This window comes from Apodemus sylvaticus, chromosome 12, assembly GCF_947179515.1.
Source record: "Apodemus sylvaticus chromosome 12, mApoSyl1.1, whole genome shotgun sequence".
Taxonomy (NCBI): Eukaryota; Metazoa; Chordata; class Mammalia; order Rodentia; family Muridae; genus Apodemus; species Apodemus sylvaticus.
In genome coordinates, this window is record NC_067483.1 from 66316326 (window position 1) to 66325166 (window position 8841).

Genomic DNA, 8841 nt, shown 5'->3' on the forward strand with positions numbered 1-8841 from the left:
AGGAGATAACATTTGAAATGTAAATAAATAAAATATCTAATAAAAAAAAGAGTGACTCTCCCTGAATCACCATTTTTTTATTTTTGTTTTTCGTTTGTTTCTTCCTTCCTTCCTTCCTTCCTTCCTTCCTTCCTTCCTTCCTTCCTTCCTTCCTTCCTTCCTTCCTTCCTTTCTTTCTTTCTTTTTCAGATTTGACATAGAAGTTCATGGGCTCTATTTTTTTCCAATCCTTATCAATTGTAGACTTACCTCTGGGTCACTTCCACAGTTCTGTGTGCTCTTGAAAGACCACATAGCATTTCTAAAAACTTTTTATTGAGTCTTCATGAGTGTCACATCATGCACCCCAGTCTCACTCATCTCCCCAACCCCTTAAATCTGCCCTTTGCCCTTGCAACCTCCCTGCTAAAATAAAAAACCACAAACAACAATTACAAAATGAAACAAACCAAAAAAAAAAAAAAGACCCATAAAACAAACAAGAATAACAAAGCATATTAAAGATCTTATCGTGGAAGTTGTATCATGTCACAGTGTGTCCCACAGTATATCCCTCTGTCCCTACATCTTCACTTGCAAATGCTCATTACAAATGAGCTACTTGTCTAATTTGAGGTCTCTGGCTTCTGTGACACCATCAATATTGGATCCTCACCAGGACATCTGGGTATCCTGTTGCCTTCCTGTGTTATGGAGATCCTGCAGCTTTGGAACAGCATGACTGGCCCTTTCACACATCTCAACCATTTACAGATTATAAAGATTTGGGAGTGGGCATTCTTGGAGCCCTGGATCTGGGCCTGGGTGGCAGCAGAACCCTCCAGCTCTCTGTTATCCATACCACCAGGCTCAGATCTCCAGACTGCTCTGATTAGGACACACAATGTCACCATCAGCAGGAGGCAGGATCAGCTCTCCTACTCTCAGGTCCTTGGGGTGGCTCACCCACACCCAAGACTCCAGAGCCAGCTCATCTGTGCTGCCCAGATTAAGGTGTGGGACTCACTCTCCCAAGTGTAGCCTTTAAATCGCTAGAGCTCTCACCCTTAGGTCTAGCTTACCTGTACCCCCCCCCCCCAACCAGGACCTTTACCCCTTCCACCAGGGCCAGCTCTACTGTGCTGCCCAGACAAGTTGCAGAGCCCTCTCTTCTGTGTGCTGTAGCCAGCAAGGGACAGGGCCAGATCACCCGCTCTCATGATCTCAGGGCCAGCTCTCCTGAGCACTTTAGGTAATGAGGAGCAAACAGAAGGTCATCACCTCTCCATCCATGCCATCTCACAGCAAAGCAGTGGTGGGTCCAGCTCTCTTGTACTCTTGCCCTTGGGACTGTACCCCCACCACCAGGTTCAGCCTGGTTGTGTGATGCAGGTAAAGGGCAGGGCCTGTTCTCTCTAGAGTCATAGCTGGAGATGGGCAAGGATAGCTATCCTGAGCTCATGAATGACCCTGTGGGCAGTTTTTCCAATTGCCAGAAGTGTCAAGGGGGTAGAAGGGTATTGGTTCTGTGCCCATGCCACACACAGAAGAAAAATACCAGGGTCTGCTCTCATATACTCATGCCCTCGAGGTGGCTCTCACACACTTCCTGTCATCAGGGCCAGCTCCACGGTGCTGCCTGGGCAAGGTGCAGGGCCTATTCTCCCAAGTGCTGCCAGCAGTGAGAGATAGGGCCAGCTCTTCAAAGTGCCACATCCTGTGAGGGTTAGGGCCAGTTATGCACAGCCTCTGGACATCCAGATGGTACAATCAGGGACATCCCCCATATTTTCTAGTGGTAATATGATTCATAGATAATAGCACCAACCCCTGCCAATGCATACCCAGGGAATCGGGCACTGTCCTCTGCAGCAGTGGGACCTCACCATGGACTCATGTGGCAGGACTGGCCGCTCACAACAGATTTCTTCTCTCCACCCTTGAGTCTCAAGTTCTATCTTTTTTCATGATGCTCAGACTGCTTCACTTCTCTTTCTCTCCCATCTGACAACCACATGCTTGTACATTGTGATGATTCCAGCTGGAAGCTGGCCACTTAACTGGCAGGCACCCTGTGACCTCTTACATCTGCCCTGCATGGCGGCAAGCCATTGTCTATGGCCCATAGATCTGTGGGTGGCATGGCACTCCACAAATCTGTCTTCCCTCTTCTGCACTGTGCTACATGGACTTGACTTGATTTGGTTTGACTTTTATGAGTCCCAGACATAAAACAGCTTTGGCCACTGTCTTAGTTAGGGTCTTATTGCTGTGAAGAGACACCATGACAAAGGTAACTTATAAAAGTAAACATTTAATTGGGGCTCAGTTACCGGTCCAGAGATTCAGTCAATAATCAGTATGTAACATCCAGGCAAACATGGTGCTGGGAAAGAGCTGAAAGTTTCATATCTTGATCCAAAGGCATCCAGGAAGATGTGGAGCCTAACCAAAGAAGGTCCCAAAGTCCACCTACACAGTGACACACTTCGTCCAATAAGGCCGTACCTTTTCCAAGAAAACCATACCTCCTAATAGTGCCACTCTCTAGGGCCAAGCACTTAAATACTATGGGGTCAAATCTATTCAAATCACCACAGTCACCAAGCCAAGCATCAACCTAGGATGAACAAAGGACTGATATCTACTCTATCCCTAACAGATATAAGAACACCACCAACACCAAGGTGTCTCCTTGCCCATTGCCAGAGGGTGACCATATAGCTTTTATTCTTTACCCTCCTGCATGCATTAGCCCCTATGCTAGCCCTTGTCAATTAGTTTTGTATTTAATTTAATAATAATAATATTATTAAAAACAGCTCTAAAACTCCTAATGCAGCAGCAAGCAGTTAGATGACATCATCGGCTCTTCTCCATTTCTCAGGATTGCTTTCCTTGGGAATCAGAGCATATGTTCCCCAAGAACAGGTCTCCAGCAGTACTTTACTTTTCTAGCACCTACACTCAAAGGATCTATCCTCCTGTATCAGATCCATATCCCACTTTGCCTTATCCTGAAGCTTATCCTATTCCAGAGACTATGCAAGTGACCAGACTATAGAGGGTTCTGCCTAGTGGGGCCTATGTCTGTTTGTCTGCCTACCACCAGTTCCCATCTGACACCATGGACTAGTAGGAAAGGAATCACTTATAGAGAAAAATTGGGAGGGCATCTCCAGAAGAGAGAACAAATGCACACATTAATCACATAAATCAGAGACTGCTGTAGTCTAGATCTAGGAAATGCTTGGAAAAACCTGTAAGACTGAGTTCTAAAAAGAACACTGGAAAACAGTGAGGAGATCTAGCAGCAGGGTGTGATGAGGAAGTTGATACAGTGAACTCCAGAGAAGTTTTCAGATAAATGCAGACATTCATATGAAGGAGGAAGGACAGCATGAGTAGAGAAGCAAAGGGAACACAGATATGGCTTTGTTTTGTTATTGTTGTTGCTTTGTCTTTTGTTTTTTCTTGTTTTATTTTGGCTGATGATTCTAACTTGATTATTAGAGAGTATAGACTTAATCAGTTTTTAATAAAAGAAAAATATTAATTTCCATATATTATGCATTGATATTTTTTAAGATAGGTATGGTGGCACCTGCCTATAATCCCAGTACTCAGGAGATAGAAGCAAGAGCATCAGGGGTCCAAGGTCATCCTCAGCTACATAGTAAGTATGAAGCCAGTCTGAGTTACATGAGACCATATCTTAAAAAAATCTACTTTTTTTAAAAAAGAAAGCTTTCTCGCCAAACAAAAATACTTTAATCAGCAATACCATCGGTGTTACCTTCACAACTTGAGTAAATCCTCTCCTTGGTGGTGTGTGAATGGGCATATGGGTACGTCACCTACAAAAACTTTAAAAGATACAAATTCTTAGACCTCCCCTCCCCCAAACCTCCTAAAAGATACCTACCTGGGCAGGATCATTGTGGATGAGATCTAGACCTCCCAATGATGTCATCTCTCTGACTTTATTTCCTTCTTACTCTTCCGTGGGTCATACTATTCCTACCATGTTGCTCTCTTTGCCATTTTTATCATGTTGCCTATCTCTGTTTAACAACGTATCCCTTAAGTCATGTCTTAAACAGAAGAGTCTTTCCTGTTTTATATTTTCCTTAGGTGCGGCTTCTTTTGTATTGTATCTGGCACATGAAAGGTGCACAATAATTTTTGGTTGAGAGGAGTGATTTGAAATGCCATCACAATATTTCCTTGTAAAACCTTGAGTTCATTTGGGTACTGCTTTGTGGTAAATCAAGTAGCCATTCTCGTGTGTGTGTGTGTGTGTGTGTGTGTGTGTGTGTGTGTGTGTGTATGTGTGTCTATAAAAGTTTCACTTTAGTTTGGATATGGCAAGAAGGACTTGCTTTTCAGATGGGCCTCTCTGAAAGAGACGTGGAAATGAGGGTTCTTACGCAAGTGATTTATTAAAGAAGTTTTCTCAAGAGAAAATGGGAAGGAAATGAGGTAAGCAAAACTGGGAATCAGGAATATTCAAGGGTGGGATCGGAAAATGTCTAGCCTAGACCTCACTCCTCTGAGAGATCAGGAGCATGAGTTACAGCCTCAGAGTGTCACTCTTTGAGACCCAGAAATCTACCATTCAACTCCCTAGTCACCCATTGACTCAGTAAAGGATAGACAGAGCACTGCCAGTGAACAAGGGGCAGTCCCTTGGAGGAGGCGGCAGTGATGTGAGCCACTAGAGACACACAGACCATAAAGGTCCACGTGGGAGTCTAAGATGCCAAGCTTGGTCAGTGACCACTATAAATGTAAGAAACAAGCCCCTGGTATGAGCCAGATTTAGAACAGGGTGGACTGGAATTGCTGTGTAGCACCTTTAAATCTTACTCCCACTGAAACCAAATCCATGAAATTATCACAGCATAGGGCTCTGTACTAAGCACTGAAAAGACGGGCCTTTCCCATACCAATCTATTCAGTGTCTCAGCCAACTTCCAATTTATGTGTCATAGCAGAATCTATGCTTCCCACTGTTAGTTTACCATGTAAAGTATGTTTGTTCTTTCAGTAGAGAAACTAAGCACTCAGACCAGTGTCCACTGATAGAAAGGGAAATGTTTACCTCACAACCACCAGTGCCTTGAGTGTTATAAATATCCAATAAATACCTATTTAGTTGATGAAGAAATAATTATTACACAAAGGCCAATTTTATTTAGCAGATGATAAATATTTATAAGTTGACTACAGACAACTCTAACTCCCACTCTAAGATATTTAGAAGTAGAAATGATATAACTTAATCATTTATCCTGTAGAGGTCCAACAAGATTGGACCACTACAAGGAAAGCATTTTCCTTTTTTAATATAATATTTTCTATCTATATTTTAATACTTTCATTTATATGTATGTGGTGGCTTGAGTAAAAATAACCCCATAGGCACCTGTATTTAATGCTTAGTCATTAGGAAGTAGCTTGAGAAGGATTAGAATATTAGGAGGTGTGGCCTTGTTGCATTAGGTGTGGCCTTGTTGTAAGAAGTGTGTCACTGAAGTGGGCTTTGAGATTTCAAAAGCCCCTACCAGACCAGCCTCTCTCTCTCTCTCTCCTCTCCTCTCCTCTCCTCTCCTCTCCTCTCCTCTCCTCTCCTCTCCTCTCCTCTCCTCTCCTCTCCTCTCCTCTCCTCTCCTCTCCTCTCCTTTCCTCTTCCTAAATCAGGATGTAGCTCACAGTTACTACTCTATCACCATGCTTGTCCCACCATGATTTCTGCCATGATGATAATGGACTGAATCTGTAAGCAAGCCCCTAGTTAATAAGAGTTGCTTTGTCCATGGTGTCTCTTCACAGCAATAGAAGAGTGACTAAGAACACACAGGTTGTATTTTGAACATATTCAGCCTTCCTCTCTCCTTCAATTTCTTCCTCAACCCAACTGGTGTCCCAACCTTATGATCTTTTTCTCTTTAGTTTTTAAAAAATTCTGTATAGGTATATATGTGGGAATGTGGGGATGCTCAGGACATGTTACGTGTATGATCAGAGGACAACTTTAGTCAGTTCAGGACTTGAATGTAGGTCATTGGACTTGTGCAACAAGTGTCTTTACCCACTGAGTAGCATTTCTCCAGCCCAGAAAGTATTTTCTTTCTTTTTTTTAATTATTATAATTTTTATTTTCTATATTCTATGTTTGCATTCCAAATGATTTCCCTTCCCCCCCCCCAAGTTCCCTAAGCCCTTTTCCCTCTGCCCATTCTCCTATCAAGCCCCTCTTACTTCTCTGTCCTGGTGCTCCCCTACAATGCTGAAACAAGCCTCTTCAGGATCAGGGACCTCTCCTTCCTTCTTCTTGGGAGTCATTTGATATGTAAATTGTGTCTTGGGTATTCAGAGTTTCTGAGCTAATATCCACTTATCAGTGACTGTATTCCATGTGTGTTCTTTTGTGATTGGGTTACCTCACGTAGGATGATATTTTCCAGATCCAACCATTTGCCTAAGAATTTCATGAATTCATTGTTTTTGGGACCTCATAAAATTACAAAGTTTCTGTAAGGCAAAAAAAGGACACTGTCAATCAGACAAAATGGCAACCAACAAATTGAGAGAGGATCTTCACCAACCCTACATCCAATAGAGGGCTAATATCTAATATATACAAAGAACTCAAGAAGTTAGACACCAGGAAGCCAAATAGCCCTACTAAAAAATGGGGTGCAGAGCTAAACAAAGAATGTTTAAAGAAGAAAGAACCTTTAAAAATGTTCAACATCATTAGTCATTAGGGAAATGCAAATCAAAACAACCCTGAGATTTCACCTTACACCAGTTAGAATGGCTATGATTAAAAACTCAGGAGATAGTAGGTGTTGGCGTGGATGTAGAGAAAGAGGAACACTCCTCCACTGCTGGTGGGAATGCAAGTTGGTACAACCACTCTGCAAATCAGTCTGGCTGTTCCTCAGAAAACTGGACATAATACTTCCATAGGACCCTGAAATACCACTCCCGAGCATATACCCAGAGGATTCCCCGGCATGCAATAAGGACACATGCTCCACTATGTCCATAGCAGTCCTATTTATAATAGCCAGAAGCTGAAAAGAACCCAGATGTCCCTCAATGGAGGAATGAATACAGAAAATGTGGTATATTTACACAATGGAATACTACTCAGCAGAAAGTATTTTCAATAGAGATAACAAGTTTCTGATTTCACTAAGGATGAATACTTGCCGATGAAATTCAGCCAAAACCCCTCTTGTTGCAAAGCAAAGTTCCTTCTCACCTGGTTCCACAGAGACACCACTAAGCAAAAACCTTCCTGTTCCTCTTTCTCTTTAAATCACAAGAGCACACCTCAAGTCTTCTGACCATGCTGGAACAAATGTGTACTGCCCAGTTGAGGAATAGTAGTATTACTAACTAATGGGGATGGCTAAAGTTTTAGCTTTAGTTTTTGTACTATTTGGATGTTCTATTTGAATTGTACAGATAGGTTTACTATGAGCTAGCCACCAACTCCAACAAACAATAGCAATACCTGTCTTTCCTAGGTATCATTTCCTGGGTTGGAGTTTGAAAAGTGAACACATAATGAAATTAAATTGCGCAGTCTTTCATTTATTTTTCCTCTTTACCAATTTATAATGCATACATATCAAGTGTACGACTGTAGAGTTTAATGAGTTTTCACAAACTAAATAAGCAAACTGAAAGTGTCTATTTGCCACAGCAGGAGTCTTCCTGGTGTTTTTGTCTAATAACTGCACACATACACACCCCTGAGAGTAAAACTCCTGACCTCTAACACCATAGATTAATTTAGCCTTGTTTTGTCCTTTAAATGAATGGACTCACGCTGTGTGAATTCCTTTGTGCTTGGTTTCATTTGCGCAACATTACTTGTTGAGCTTCATCTACGTTGTTGCATTTGGTTGTAAATCATTTGTTCTAATTGTTGCATATTATTCCATTGTGTAAAAATGCCATGATTTATTTATCCTTTCTACTGTCTATGAGCATTGGTGGTGTTTCCAGAATTTGGCTATTATGAAAAAATATTACTATAAACATTTTTGTACCCATATTTGCTTTGTTTCTTTGAGGTATGCGCCTAGTATTTCAAATTCTGTATCATAGTGTGAGCATAGAGTCCATGGCAATAGATAACAACAAACACCTCACAACTTTCATATATGATCCCCATCCTTTGTACTTTTTGTTTGTGATTTTTCACACTCCAACCTTGGCCATATTAACAAGAAACTTGTATTGAGCTATCTAGTTCCAGTCACTCTTGCCGGCAGCAGAGCCCAGAATCATGTTAATTCCATGGAATCCCCAGAAGTACTTTCACTCCTATGAGTGCTCTGAATACATTATCTTTATTTCAGAGAGGACCTTAAAAAGGCAAATGTGGGACAATTCCATTCTGTGGGTGATGCAAAGTCCCAGGATAGACAGTTGATAGCACTTGAAAGGAGCCTTTGGTTTTGGTAGGGATTGTTTTCCACAGAGTCAAAGCCAACTACAAAGAGACCTTTGCCTGAAACAGAGATTGGATGACCCCTCTCCCACTTTCCATATGCACCACAGCACAAGTCCCACGAGGCCCATTAGAACAGAGATTGGATGTTACTCCCTCCATCCCAGTACATGGCCTTCTTGACAGTCTCTAAGTAGAGTGTAAATCACAGCTCTGTGGGTCTCTGAAAATCTATCTTTTGTTGCTAATCTCTCTGTTGTGAGGGGATGAGAAGGGGGAATGGAGAAATCCTGCCACACTTTGTGAGTCCACAAACAAGTTCCAGACAATGGTGTCTACCCTTGCCAAATCTGTGGTTCAGTTTTTAACAAGCTCATTGGGATGAA